Source organism: Rhamphochromis longiceps, linkage group LG3 (genome assembly GCF_057381845.1).
Source record: "Rhamphochromis longiceps isolate RC_006_pf linkage group LG3, R_longiceps_female_GT1.1, whole genome shotgun sequence".
NCBI lineage: Eukaryota > Metazoa > Chordata > Actinopteri > Cichliformes > Cichlidae > Rhamphochromis > Rhamphochromis longiceps.
Window position 1 is genome coordinate 5,521,378 of NC_140559.1, and position 12,303 is coordinate 5,533,680.

Consider the following 12,303-nt stretch of genomic DNA (forward strand, 5'->3'; position numbering starts at 1 on the left):
TCACCTGTTTCCTTTTTACTATCTCTGCTCTTTCTTTATTCACAATGCTCATAATATCACACAATTATATTCATCACCTGCATGTTTTTATCCAGCTGCTGTTAGAACCAAACAAATAAAAAGGATGAAAAGCCTGAAATCCTTTGATTTATTACATTTGAAACAAATATGAGAGCATCCCTAACAGCACAGCTGAGACCTTTGTTTTAATCAAGCCTTTGTATCGACACACTTGTAAAGATTCATATACAAAACATAATAGAATAAATCAATATAAAATACACATAATCACAAAAATGCAGCCATGTTGTGAGTTTGCATCTAAAAACATGCATGTTTCCCTTTGTACAGGCAGATTTACAGCAGACAAAGCAACACGCTGATCGACTTTGACCGCTGCAAAAACAAAATACCCACCAAGTCTGAAGTCGATCAGAGGAACTGTGGACAGACTGACAGACAAACAGATGCTTGATTCATTAGTGCGATTAAATGTTCTTCTTTAGCAGCATCACTTCATGTGTTTGTGTTCCAGGAATAAAGGTCTGTTTAAACTGGACGTCTCCTCAGCATCACTCGTGCTGTCATGGTTTCAAAGCTGTGCAGAAAGAATCTGAGGGATGATACAGAGGTGACCAAAGTTACAAACATCCAGCTGTGCTGCAAATGTTTGCAGAGCTCCAAACTCTTTGGCTTTCTGCAGAGCAAGTATGGAAGAAGCACCTGAGCTAACTTCAGTTTAGACGATATGAGGAAAAATGCTGCTTCCCAAAGTTTCCTACAAGTATCCAGTTTATATTTAGAGAAGCGAAGGCTCTTTATCCTGACAACTACTCCCTGGTGGATCCCTGTCCTGTGACAGCAGCAAAGACTGTGTATCAGTATCATCAAAGCCACTTCAATAACCAGTGTTTAAAGCTCTCTAGCAGATGGACTTCAGTGGCAGCAGCCTCTGTCTGCTGTGTACAGAAGGTTCTCTGATGAAGCACACAGCAGATGCTGCACTACAACAGCAGCAGCAGCTCAGCTTCAGTTTGCTTCGACGCCCTTTTTGACCTGTGAAACAGCAGAAAATGAAACATTTCAACACCCGTTTGTTAGCGTGAGCTATTCTGCTGTTTTTCATCATTTCACAGGTGAAATAAAATCACATTTACTTCCTGTAGGAGTGATCGTGTCCAGCCTGACTGAGACCATGTGCTCCATCCTGCACAGGTAATAAACCTCTGACATGAAGGGCTGTCAAGTAGTTTTAGACAAATGGGGGTAAAAGAGACGTTAAAAGCTTAAAGAGAAACTACATTTTCTAAGAACTGTCTGACGTTCACCTCTCACACAGTGGATACGATTCTGCCGCTGCAGGAATAATCTTTGTGCTTATGAAACTGTCCATGTGTTTGCAGAAAATGTCACATGTTCAAAGCCATCCCAGCACCTGGGGTTTGTATAAGTGCAGCTGCTGGTGGGGAGATAGTCTCACTCTTCTATATAAAGAGTCAGCAGGCAGCAGATCTTCATCTGTGATCTCCTCCATCATCACGTCTTCACTCTTCAGCAGCTATGGCTTCACTTCGTGCCCTTCTGGGAGTGGTGCTGTGCTCCTCATGGTTTCTGCTTCTGCCTCAGGCGGACTTTGATTTACAGAGTCATCCATAATATTTTTTATTTTTTATTTTACTGCCCATCTATTTTCATACAAATGTCTCCGTCTTATGGAAAAGGGGTGGAGCTTATCCAACGAGGACAGGCAGGGCCCCCCCAGACAGTTTAGCAGTCTATACAGGAGGCTGACCTTTGCAACATGTACTTCTATAATGACTTCACCATTTAGGTTATTTGGTTATGTTTCACCCTGGATTTTGTGTGATAATATTTATTTTGTCCACTGATTTAAAAACAACAAACTATATGAATATAAAACAGAGTGAACAACAAAACATCAGCTTTGGAAACTTTGATGTAAAATTCTGCAGTTGTTTTCTCAGATATAGCATAAATCAAACTAACATACATCAGTGTGTTATTAACGTGCGCACACACACACACACACACACACACACACACACACACACACACACACACACACACACACACGTGTTACAATAAACAGCTCTTGTGCTTCTGTATGATTCTCAGTGCTTTCCATTTGCGTGTCCACAGGTTGCTGTAAGTGGTGCTTGACTGCAGTTTGCTCTCATTTCAAGTGGTTTGCTGTCACAAAGCCAACAGGAAGTCCGGCCATGGTTGAGCCAACTGAAGATGGGTTGAAGGTGGCGTCCTCGTTTCCTCTGTGAGCGCGAGAGGACAGACAAAGCAAACACCGTTTGGACAGCATTAAAATATTTACACTGATGATTAATGTTGTGTCTTTGCACCTGTAGCGATACATGTTGGAAAATGGAGACTTTAGCCACCAAGACTGACGTGCCTGGAAACTTCCCTGTGAGTACGCCCACAAAGACAGGAAACAGTTTAGCCACCGCGGTTAATCCTCCATCATCATCATCCAGTATTTTTCACATCTTTTCTTCTGCTGTTTCCCTTGTTGTCAGTCACGGGGTTTGTGACTGAAATGCGTGTGGTCGACGGGAAGCCTGACGAGTACGGCCTGAATCATTCCATCAACACCGGACGGAGTGAAACCTTTGTTGAAAACAGATTATATGGTAACGTTGCATTTAGCTTCAGTAAACTGTGAAGTTACAGCAGCAGATTTACATCACGTGGCTTCACAGGAAGTAGTCTGGACCTCAGCGCTGAGGTTCAAGCAGCTCTGCTTGCAGACGGCATCCTTCCTGAAAATGTTCTTCATCTTCCTAAAACCAGAACTTTTACATTGGTGCTGAAGTTCTATATAAAAACAGCCTGAAATACAAAGTGATGTTGTGCACTGATTACCTCACACTTTCCATGTTTCCTTCTACAGAGGAGTGTCCGCCTGAGTGTTTTGTCTGATCTGTTGTTGATCATCTCATTGACACTGCATGCAGATCTGACACCAGGGCTGGACTGGGACAAAAAATGGTCCCGGGCATTTTGACTGGAGACCGGCCCCCCAGGTATTAAAGGAAAAACCATGAAGCCTTTGAATGAAAACAAACGCTGTTGTCACAGTGATGGACGCTGTCTTGTTGGTATACATGCATCAGTCTAATAAACTTAAACCTGCACCATCCTCCCTGTCCTGCTATTCTAAACAGGAAGTAGACTGTTGGTCGAGTTAACCTCCTGAACATCTACAACACACGGTGGAAACCTGACATTAAGACAGAGACTAGAGGTGAGACATGATCATTGCTGATTACTGATGACAGATTTAGATATGTTTTCATAAACCATTCATTTGCCACATCAATAAACAGCACGGCAGGGCAAAATATTCTTTCTAACATGGCAACCTTTAAAAAGTGAAAGGAGACAGAAAGACAGCTGAGAAAGAATCAAACTGACTTTTTGATGCATTTTACACACAGTACTGGTGCAGAATCTAGAAAATGTGGGAAACACTGGCATCATATGCAGTACTTACTTCTGAAGAAATTATGATGGGACCCTAAAAAATGACTATGTACAATAATGGATTTCTATACATTTTACATCAGATGGAAACGTTTGTTGTAAGATTCAGATAATTATTTATTAAAAGTGAGACATTTTAAATGAGAATAAGAAAGAAAAGTATTTCTTTGTGCCCCCCTCTCCCTGTTAATGCCCTACCTGCCCCCCTGGCAACACTTTGCTAGACCCGCCCCTGCACAGTTACCAGCTGTCAGCTACACAAAAAGGATCCTGGTGTTATTTGTCTCTCAGAAACAGTTCATAACTTCAACTCATTTTTGTTTTGTCATGTTTTGTTCTTTACATTGTCTTTCTTCTATATAATTGTTAAACATTTAATAAATATGTCTACAAAAAGATTTTAAAAACCAGACATTTCACACAGACACCCAAATGATTTCTGACTGATGAAGGGGGCTGAAGGTGCCCTGCTCTTGCCCAGCTTCTGCTGCTCTCTCCCTGCTCACTGTCAGCAGCTGGCAGCCTCGGTCCTGCCTGAGACTCTTCATCTATCAGTGCCAAAGAATATGGGAAATAGCAACGCACAACATGCACATTACAAAACAAGCACATGAATCAGCATTACATTCATTAGTGAAGTGCTGACGTTCGTTCCTAAACTTTGGGCCTTAATTAACATCACTGTGAACTAATGATTGCTTTGCTTCTTAACCAGTGAAGCAGCGAGGGGCTTTCTGAGGTTCCTGCTCGTAAATGCCCAAAATGAGTCGAGTATTTCTCTGCAACTACAAACTCTGCTTTCATCAGAGGTGTAAATATTACAGCACTGTGTCAGAGTCACTGAGGCTGGAACACAGAAAAAGGAAGTAGATGTATTTATTTTTAGGCTTTATTGCCTGGAACCACTTTAAAAATACGCTTTGGGTCACAATTAACTGCAGAAACCAGGAATCCACATATGAACATTATCTGTGCAGAGATTTATGCTTCTGAAGGTAAACAGTGAAAACTTGCAGCACTAAATGCACAGATAGCCAGGCGTTTCACATTTTGGGACCATCTGCCAGTTTTCATTTCTTAGGTATTGAAGAGCAGAAATGATTGAATTTTATTTACATGCTTAAAAATGTTTGCTTTTGAATATTATTTGAAGAATTACCCACACACTCAGGCACTGTGGGCCTGTTTCCCTTTGCACAACCGAGTGTTGGAAACAGGCCTTTTCTCTTTAAACTCTGAGGGGCTGTAACTTTGGCTTCTATTGGCAGATTTGCATGATTGACCCTCTTTTTAAAATAGTTTTAGCCAAGAGAATCAAGCTAACATCACTGTTTTTACGTCAGCTCACGTCACACGAGCTGTTTCAAGAAAAGTCCTCCTGTCACACAGCAATGCCTACATGAATCACACCACTCTGCTTAAATAATAATAATAATGTTTAGTGAAGCAGGTGAAGCAAAGGGCTGCTTTTAATAGGCTGGGAGACCCAGGTGTGCTGCTTTAGCTGCTGAGCCTCTCATGCTAGCCTCCATCTATAAGCTGGGATCACAGGAGCACTGCAGTCCTGACTAGATCAAGGATTGTTATTCATGCAGGTGACAAAAGTTTACATTCACAGAGTCATAGGATTGAGCCTGGTTTGAAAAGCAGCTGTTTAATGCAGCTGCTTAGAGTTCACACACAGTAGAAGAATCAGACTTGAGTCACATTTCAAACACTGGAAAAATACTCAGCAAGTAACAATGAAAACAGCACAGACTCAGTATATCCTGTTCAGTCCTGTGTTTGATATGAATGTGCTGTTCAGAGAGGATCTCATGTCCTCTTTTACAAAGCCTTTGTTTCATGATGTTTGTGTATAAATGAATGTAGGTGTGTTTCTAAGTGTGAAGGAGCCCTGGGAGAAAAGACTGAAGCTTGTGCCAAAGAACAAACAGGAAAGAAAGATCAGCATTAATGAAGACGAGCACAGAAGGAGCCCAAGCACGTGTTGCTTTTTCAGATTTCTCTAAAAGTGTGTGTTCATTTGTTCCATCCTTCACAACAAACAACAGCTGACAGACACACATGCACTCTGTGTCACTTCACAGGGGCTGATGAAAGTGGACACAGTAAAGGGAGAGCTGGACCTGCTCTACACATCCTGCACTCTGTTAACAGACTTTATTCTGCAGCATCAACAGATAAAAATATATGAAGATATAGAAACGTTTAACATTGTGACTGTTCACATTAGTGAAGCTGTTACTTTGCTGCCAGGTGGGAAAAGAAGCCTAAAGCTGAGTCTGATTAAACATCTGCTGCACCAGAGAGTTTCATGGCCCTGCTTTATCCTGTGCTTGCTGACCACCTCGTCCTGAAACCTCTTCATCATCCTCACAGTTGTGTGAAGAAAGAGGGAAGCAGGTGGAAACCATCTGTGCTGCTGTGTTCACTTGTGTGTGTGCGTCTATGGTCATATCTAATGTGTACCTACAGACAAACACAAACACCTGGCATTGCACAAGAGTCTCTATGGAGCAACCTGCAGATGTCAGAGATGTGATTAGAGGGTAAAGTGGACTAGTGAGAGCATCTATGTTGTTGTTGTCTGCTGGGGGACAGCATCAGCTGCAGAGATGCATCAGGATCAGCAAACTAATCTGCAAGGCTGCAAGTGTCACTGAAGGAGTTTGAGTCAGTGAGGGACTCAAACTCACACAGCTGGTCAAGAAGGCTCAGCAGCTGCTGTATTTCCTGAGGAGGCTGAGGAAATTTGGTATGTTGGCCAAGATCCTCAGCAGGTTCTACAGCTGCACTGTGGAGAGCAGCCTGACAGCTGCATCACTGCATGGTACGGCAGCACTACTGCAAACCGCAAACGCCTGCAGAGAGTGATAACAACTGTGGAGAAGATCATCAGGACCCCGCTGCCCTCTCTGCAGAGCAGCTACCATCACAGAGTCCAGAGGAGAGACACACCTCTGCCCTCGAGACGAAGGTTCAGAAGTGTGAAATGTAGAACATCCAGACTCAACAACTCCATCTTCCCCACTGCTATCAGACTCCTGAACAGCTGACCGACCTCAAACTGCAGTTTGCACATCAGGTCACTTTGCACACTAAGTTCATTTTGCACATTAAACTCCATGTACATCCATGTACATCGACATCTGCAGACCACACGTGTCTTCAGTTACTTATTTGTACTTATTTGCAGTTATTTATCTTTTTATTTTATTTTTTTAAGTTATTTTTTATCCTTATTTTATCTTTTTATTTATTCTTATCTTGTTCTTTTAACCATTATCTAACTTGGCATTGTGCACGGTGTGTTTAGATTCAGTTTAAATTCAGGGACACGGAGCCCCTGTTGATCCTCTACCTAATCACACGAGCCACAGTGTGAGAACGGGTGTGGGTCACAATCAGCCAAGGTTTTGGGTGAACCCATTGTGAGATCTAGCCCCACGCTATCATGTGATTTCCTGTGATCAAATGTCCCAGGATGTAAGTGGGCGTTAAGACGTCCATGTCCCTCTTCAAGCAACTTAAAGAAGTCCAGACGCTTTTCTTTCCAAGCTCCTTCAACAACATCATTCATAGAACAGCTTCCAGCTTCTTTTGCTCGGCTACAGTTTGGATGGATTTGCATTTAAAGATGCAACAAGACTAAAATGGTTAGGGTCAGGAGGTCAAAGGTCAGAGCTCCTGTGGGTCTGAGGGCGGCCTCACGCTGGAGAAGGATGAAGGAGTCTGACCTGAGCCAGTGTTTGACATGAACACATCAGCACTGCTGTCAGTGAGCCTAACGACAGCCGTTAGCATCATTTCAGTGTTTCAGTCATAAAAACACTTCCTGTCACTGTGGTGGTTACAGTGACATCATGCAGTTTGTGCTTTGACCTCCAGAGGGCGACAAATCAGCACAGACAGAGAGCTCCATTCAAACTTTGCTGCCATCAGGAATAATTCTTCAAATATAATCATCAGTGTTTGAGCAGTTATGATATCAGGGACAATCTAGACATGTGTGACAATACTGAACATGTCACATGACACACCTCAAACATCATGTGATCCACTCTCAGTCTGCACTTTCATTCATGACTTCAACAGGTTGAAATGAGCTTTGAAGAAACATCAGTGAAATAAATCTTTCATGGATTCATGTGAGCAGCAGATGAACTTTGTACCAACAACATCTTCAATAACAGAGTCTGAATGAAGCTCAGGTGTTGATGCTGCTCCCTGATTGGACGCTTGGTTTCAGCTCTGCTCTCAGTCTTTACTGCACAGGTGAAGGTAGAAAGTGTGACTGGATCTATAGACTGGAAACAGAGAAACATGCTGAACATTTGAAGCTTTGCAGCAGAAATGTTCATGTTACAAATACAGCAGAGCTGATCTGGGATCAGTGTGTTCACACCTGCAGCTACAACAAGGTTTCATGTCTCCACACGTCAGCATGTGAACTTTACTCTGACTCAGTCTGAGCAGTCAGACGGCATATTTTTAAAGTTAACACATCAGCACACACAGAGCTGAGCCCCTCCCACCTGTGCTGAGTTTCAGGTGGAGCCCCGCCTCCTTCCAGGAAGCAGCTCACCTGTGTGTCCGTGTTTAGTGTCCAGGTGTGGAGTGGAGCTTGTTGTTGGTGTGTGAAGAAACTGTAAGTTTGCTTTGTTTCCTCCTTTAACAGTTTGTCTTTAGGAACTTTACTGTTTGTTCAGCTCGTGTTTGATTTCTTCACACAACAAACTGTGTGTGTTTGTATTTCCGGTCTCTCCATTAAAGTCAGTGTGTAATGTTTCCTGGCTAACATCAGCTGTGTGCAGCTTAGTTCAGCACAAATCTGCCGCTCCATAGTTCACGGTAACGGACTCACAGCTGGACCAACGAGGCCGAGTGTGTCCGCCACTCTGAGCTACGTTCGTGTTTGTGTACTTGTAGTTTGTACTTTGAGTTCAGTCAGAGCCCACAGAGGACGCAGCGTACGTGATGACGTCACAGCCCTTTACCTCCTTTACTGTCACTGCGATTAATATTTACACACGAGACACCTGCAGAGCTCTGACGCTAAGCTAGCACACAGCATGCTAACACTAAGCTAACACTAAGCTAACGCTAAGCTAGCCAAGAAGCCAGAGTGAGGTTAAAGCTGAGTAAACACTGACCCCAGACCAGCACCGTGATAAAGTGAGCTGCTGCTGCTGAACTTGAACAGGTAACAAAGTGATGAGCAGTCAGGCTGCAGGTTTCTACCTGTTCATGTTTCTACAGTAGAATCACTTTGAAGTGTCTTTGTGCTGTTTCATCTTTGATTTGTGTTCATAAACACTCAGAGAAACATCACGTGACCTCATCAGGATCTGTGTTGGTGTGTGGGGCTGTACCTCAGCTTTATGTTGTTACATGCTCATTTGTTCATTTTAACATCAAAGTAATGTTATGAGGAGTAATGAAGTAACGTACTCCATTACTTTTAATCAAAGTGTTCTGTGTAATATGTGTAATAATGACTGTTTTGAGTAATGACCAACACTGATCACAACAAAGAGGAAATGCCTCCAACATGCACAAACATTTGAGCCACAACATGCAGTTAATGTGCACAAATGTCTTTGATATGCTGCTCAGTGATGGTGGTGACTGTCAGAGCAGAGCTACTGAGAATCAATAAGTAATATCAATGATGGGATCAGAATCACTAAATTCTTCTCATCCCTGTCAGTATCATACATGTGCTGTATAATGTGATAAATGTAGAGGTGCTGGCTGTTCTCTCACTCTGCTGTTTAGCTGTAAAGGACGCCTCCCTGCCTTTGTCTCATTCATGACCTTTAATAGTCTCTTCTAACATGCAGAGATCTGTATGATCTGTTTCATAGAGTCTAACCAGCCTGTACAGGTAACAACAACAGTCACTGCATCACTGACACACAAACGTCATCTCTGTCAATAACAACATTCATACATGGAATAAAAACACATCAGTGGATCATTGCTGGAGCTGATGTTTGTGCTCCTGGTGCAAAGGCTCTCAGTTTCCTCCTTGAAATAACATCAGTGGTGGGTCAGCGACATGCTTTCTTTCCCTCTCAGGTTTAAATATCTGGGACTCTCCACCGTTTGGTTGTAGAGCTGAAGAAGCTTCTCAGATGAAACGTCTTCCAGAAACTTAAAGACGTCTCTTTTCTCTCCAAGCTCCTTAGATCACATGACCTGGATGACTGAACCTACAGACATATTGACCTGGTTTCATGGTCACATGACAGGTCAGAGGTCAGCGACTGTAACTCAGTTCCTCCTGTTAATGTGAACTCACTGAGTGTTTGTGGTTTACCTCTCAGACTGACTGAAGATGATGATGGAGGAAGAGGAGGACAGAGCAGAGTCTGCAGGGTCCAGCTGTCCGTCTGTGAGGAGTGACCGGTCCAAAGGTCATAATCCAGACTTCAGTGGTGAACCTGGAGCAACGAGGTCAGAGAGCTGAACTCACTGAGTAACAGAAATAATTCTGCACTGACATTATAATCAGTGTTGACTCTGGTTGATTGTCTGACTGTGTTTGTGAGCTGAGAGGAAATGAAAATGAGTTTGTAACAAAAATCAGTTTTGTCCAGTTTTCCTGTAAAAAGCTGAACACTAATCTAAGAGGATGTTACTGACAGGAAACAGCTGCATTATCTGCAGTCTGTGTGATCACAGCTGCTTCAATCATGTTTGTGTCTGCAGAGGTCAGAGGTCACAGTCTGCAGGGTCCAGCAGTCCGTCTGTGAGGAGTGACTGGTCCAAAGGTGACCCTCCAGACTTCAGTGGTGAACCTGGAGCAACGAGGTCAGAGAGCTGTGATGACTCCTTTACATGTTTGTGTTTCCTGGATAAATATGACCTGAAACATCCTCAGATTGTTACAAAGATTCATTAAAAAGAAAACAATGAAAGAGAAAAGATCCAAATGTTCGACTTGGTCATTTGCTGTTTGAGGACAGTGATGCTCATATCTGTGGGGAAAGTGTGACCTGAGTGGGTTCATGTTTGTCTTTAAAGAACAGAGCTGCTCTGATTCTCTTTGTGTCTGATCTGTTAAACAGTCTGAGAGGTCACACAGAGACCCAGCAGCTAAAGCCTGGATCATACTGGCTGCTGTTACTCCATCAGGACAACACTGAACCACAGTGGTGTGGATGTAGTGGATAAATCCCACCATACTGATGCTCAGAGTTAACCACAGGGAACAAAACCAGATGTTACCTTCAGATTGTGACCTTTGGAGTGGACGATGCAGATTTCAATAGAGAATAAATGTTGTTTTTCAGCTGTGAAGAAAGAATCTAATTTTCTGAACTTAAGAATTTATGATGCTGGAAACAACATGGAGACTATAACACAACATTTCCACTGTGTTCATAGAATGAATGTAAAACTGTCAGACATTCATTAAATATGCAAAATGTCTACAGAAGCATCAGAGGGTCAGACGTGAAGCACTCAGTGATTTTGATCAAATGACTCATCAGTTATTGATCTGTACTACACTGATCTACCACGTTAGTAAAGCTGGTGTTCTGGTGGTGGAGGGAGACTCGGATCATGTTCTGGTTTTGGAGCAGTGATCTGCTGATGGTTCAGTTTAATGAGCTTCTTCAAAATCATCCCTGACATCACCACTGAAAGGACGTCCATGAAAACAGACTGAAAATTACTGATATGTTCACAATCTGAGAGTTTAAAACTTGACAGACTTGATTCAGATGAAGTTATTTGAGCAGAAACTCCTGGATCTTTATCCTGTGTTGATCTAATCCTTCATGGTTCCTCCACAGAGTGGAGCAGCAGAGCTCAGAGGTTCCCAGTGGTCAGTCTGCCCAGCAGCATCAAACACAGCTGGACTCCATATTTATGGTCTGTACATGTACAACAACTACTGTTACATCTGTTCTGTTCACAGTCATCTCCATGCTGCTCTTTGTAGACCAGTGGATCGTCAGTGTGTCCAACATGGATCTGATGTTTGGCTCCATGATTTCAGTCTGATTGGCTCATTCATAAATATTCTGTTCCAGCTGCTGGAGGACAACATCATCACTTTTGTGAAGAACGAGCTGAAGAAGATCCAGAAGGTTCTGAGTCCAGATTACCCAGAATACTTTGAGAGTCAGAGGAGCAGCAGCAGAGAGGCATTTGTGAAGATCACAGTGGACTTCCTGAGGAGAATGAAGCAGGAGGAGCTGGCTGACCGTCTGCAGAGCAGTAAGAGGATTTATGTAAAGATTTAAGCTGCTGGATAAATGAACATTTTCCAGAGATGGAAGATGGAGCAACATGTTTTAAAGATTAGTGATTTTTGGAATTGAGTGTTTATTTTTCTTCTCATTCAGAGCTTCAAGCTCCAGTTTGTCATCGTAACCTTAAATCCACCCTGAAGAAGAAGTTCCAGTGTGTGTTTGAGGGCATCGCTAAAGCAGGAAACCCAACCCTCCTGAATCAGATCTACACAGAGCTCTACATCACAGAGGGAGGGACTGCAGAGGTCAATGATGAACATGAGGTCAGACAGATTGAAACAGCATCCAGGAAACCAGACAGACCAGAAACAACCATCAGACAAGAAGACATCTTTAAAGCCTCACCTGGAAGAGATGAACCAATCAGAACAGTGCTGACAAAGGGAGTGGCTGGCATTGGGAAAACAGTCTTAACACAGAAATACAGCCTGGACTGGGCTGAAGACAAAGCCAACCAGGACATCCAGTTCATATTTCCATTCACTTTCAGAGAGCTGAATGTGCTGAAAGAGGA

General features: G+C 42.9%; 1 protein-coding gene and 1 long non-coding RNA gene across 2 annotated transcripts in view; both read left to right on the forward strand.

Annotated features, from left to right (window-relative positions):
• Positions 1-464: 464 nt before the first annotated feature.
• Positions 465-2,854, forward strand: LOC146672637 (uncharacterized). Its single transcript, XR_014910587.1, has 3 exons — positions 465-1,215; positions 2,161-2,290; positions 2,382-2,854. It is a non-coding gene; the product is annotated as an uncharacterized LOC146672637 (long non-coding RNA).
• A 4,804-nt stretch (positions 2,855-7,658) lies between these two features.
• The window catches only part of LOC146672638 (protein NLRC3-like), a 183,158-nt gene continuing 178,513 nt past the window's right edge, over positions 7,659-12,303 (forward strand). Inside the window, exon 1 of the mRNA XM_085388553.1 lies at positions 7,659-8,170. The gene's annotated coding sequence lies outside the window, so the exon portion shown is untranslated. The remainder of the gene's footprint in view (positions 8,171-12,303) is intronic.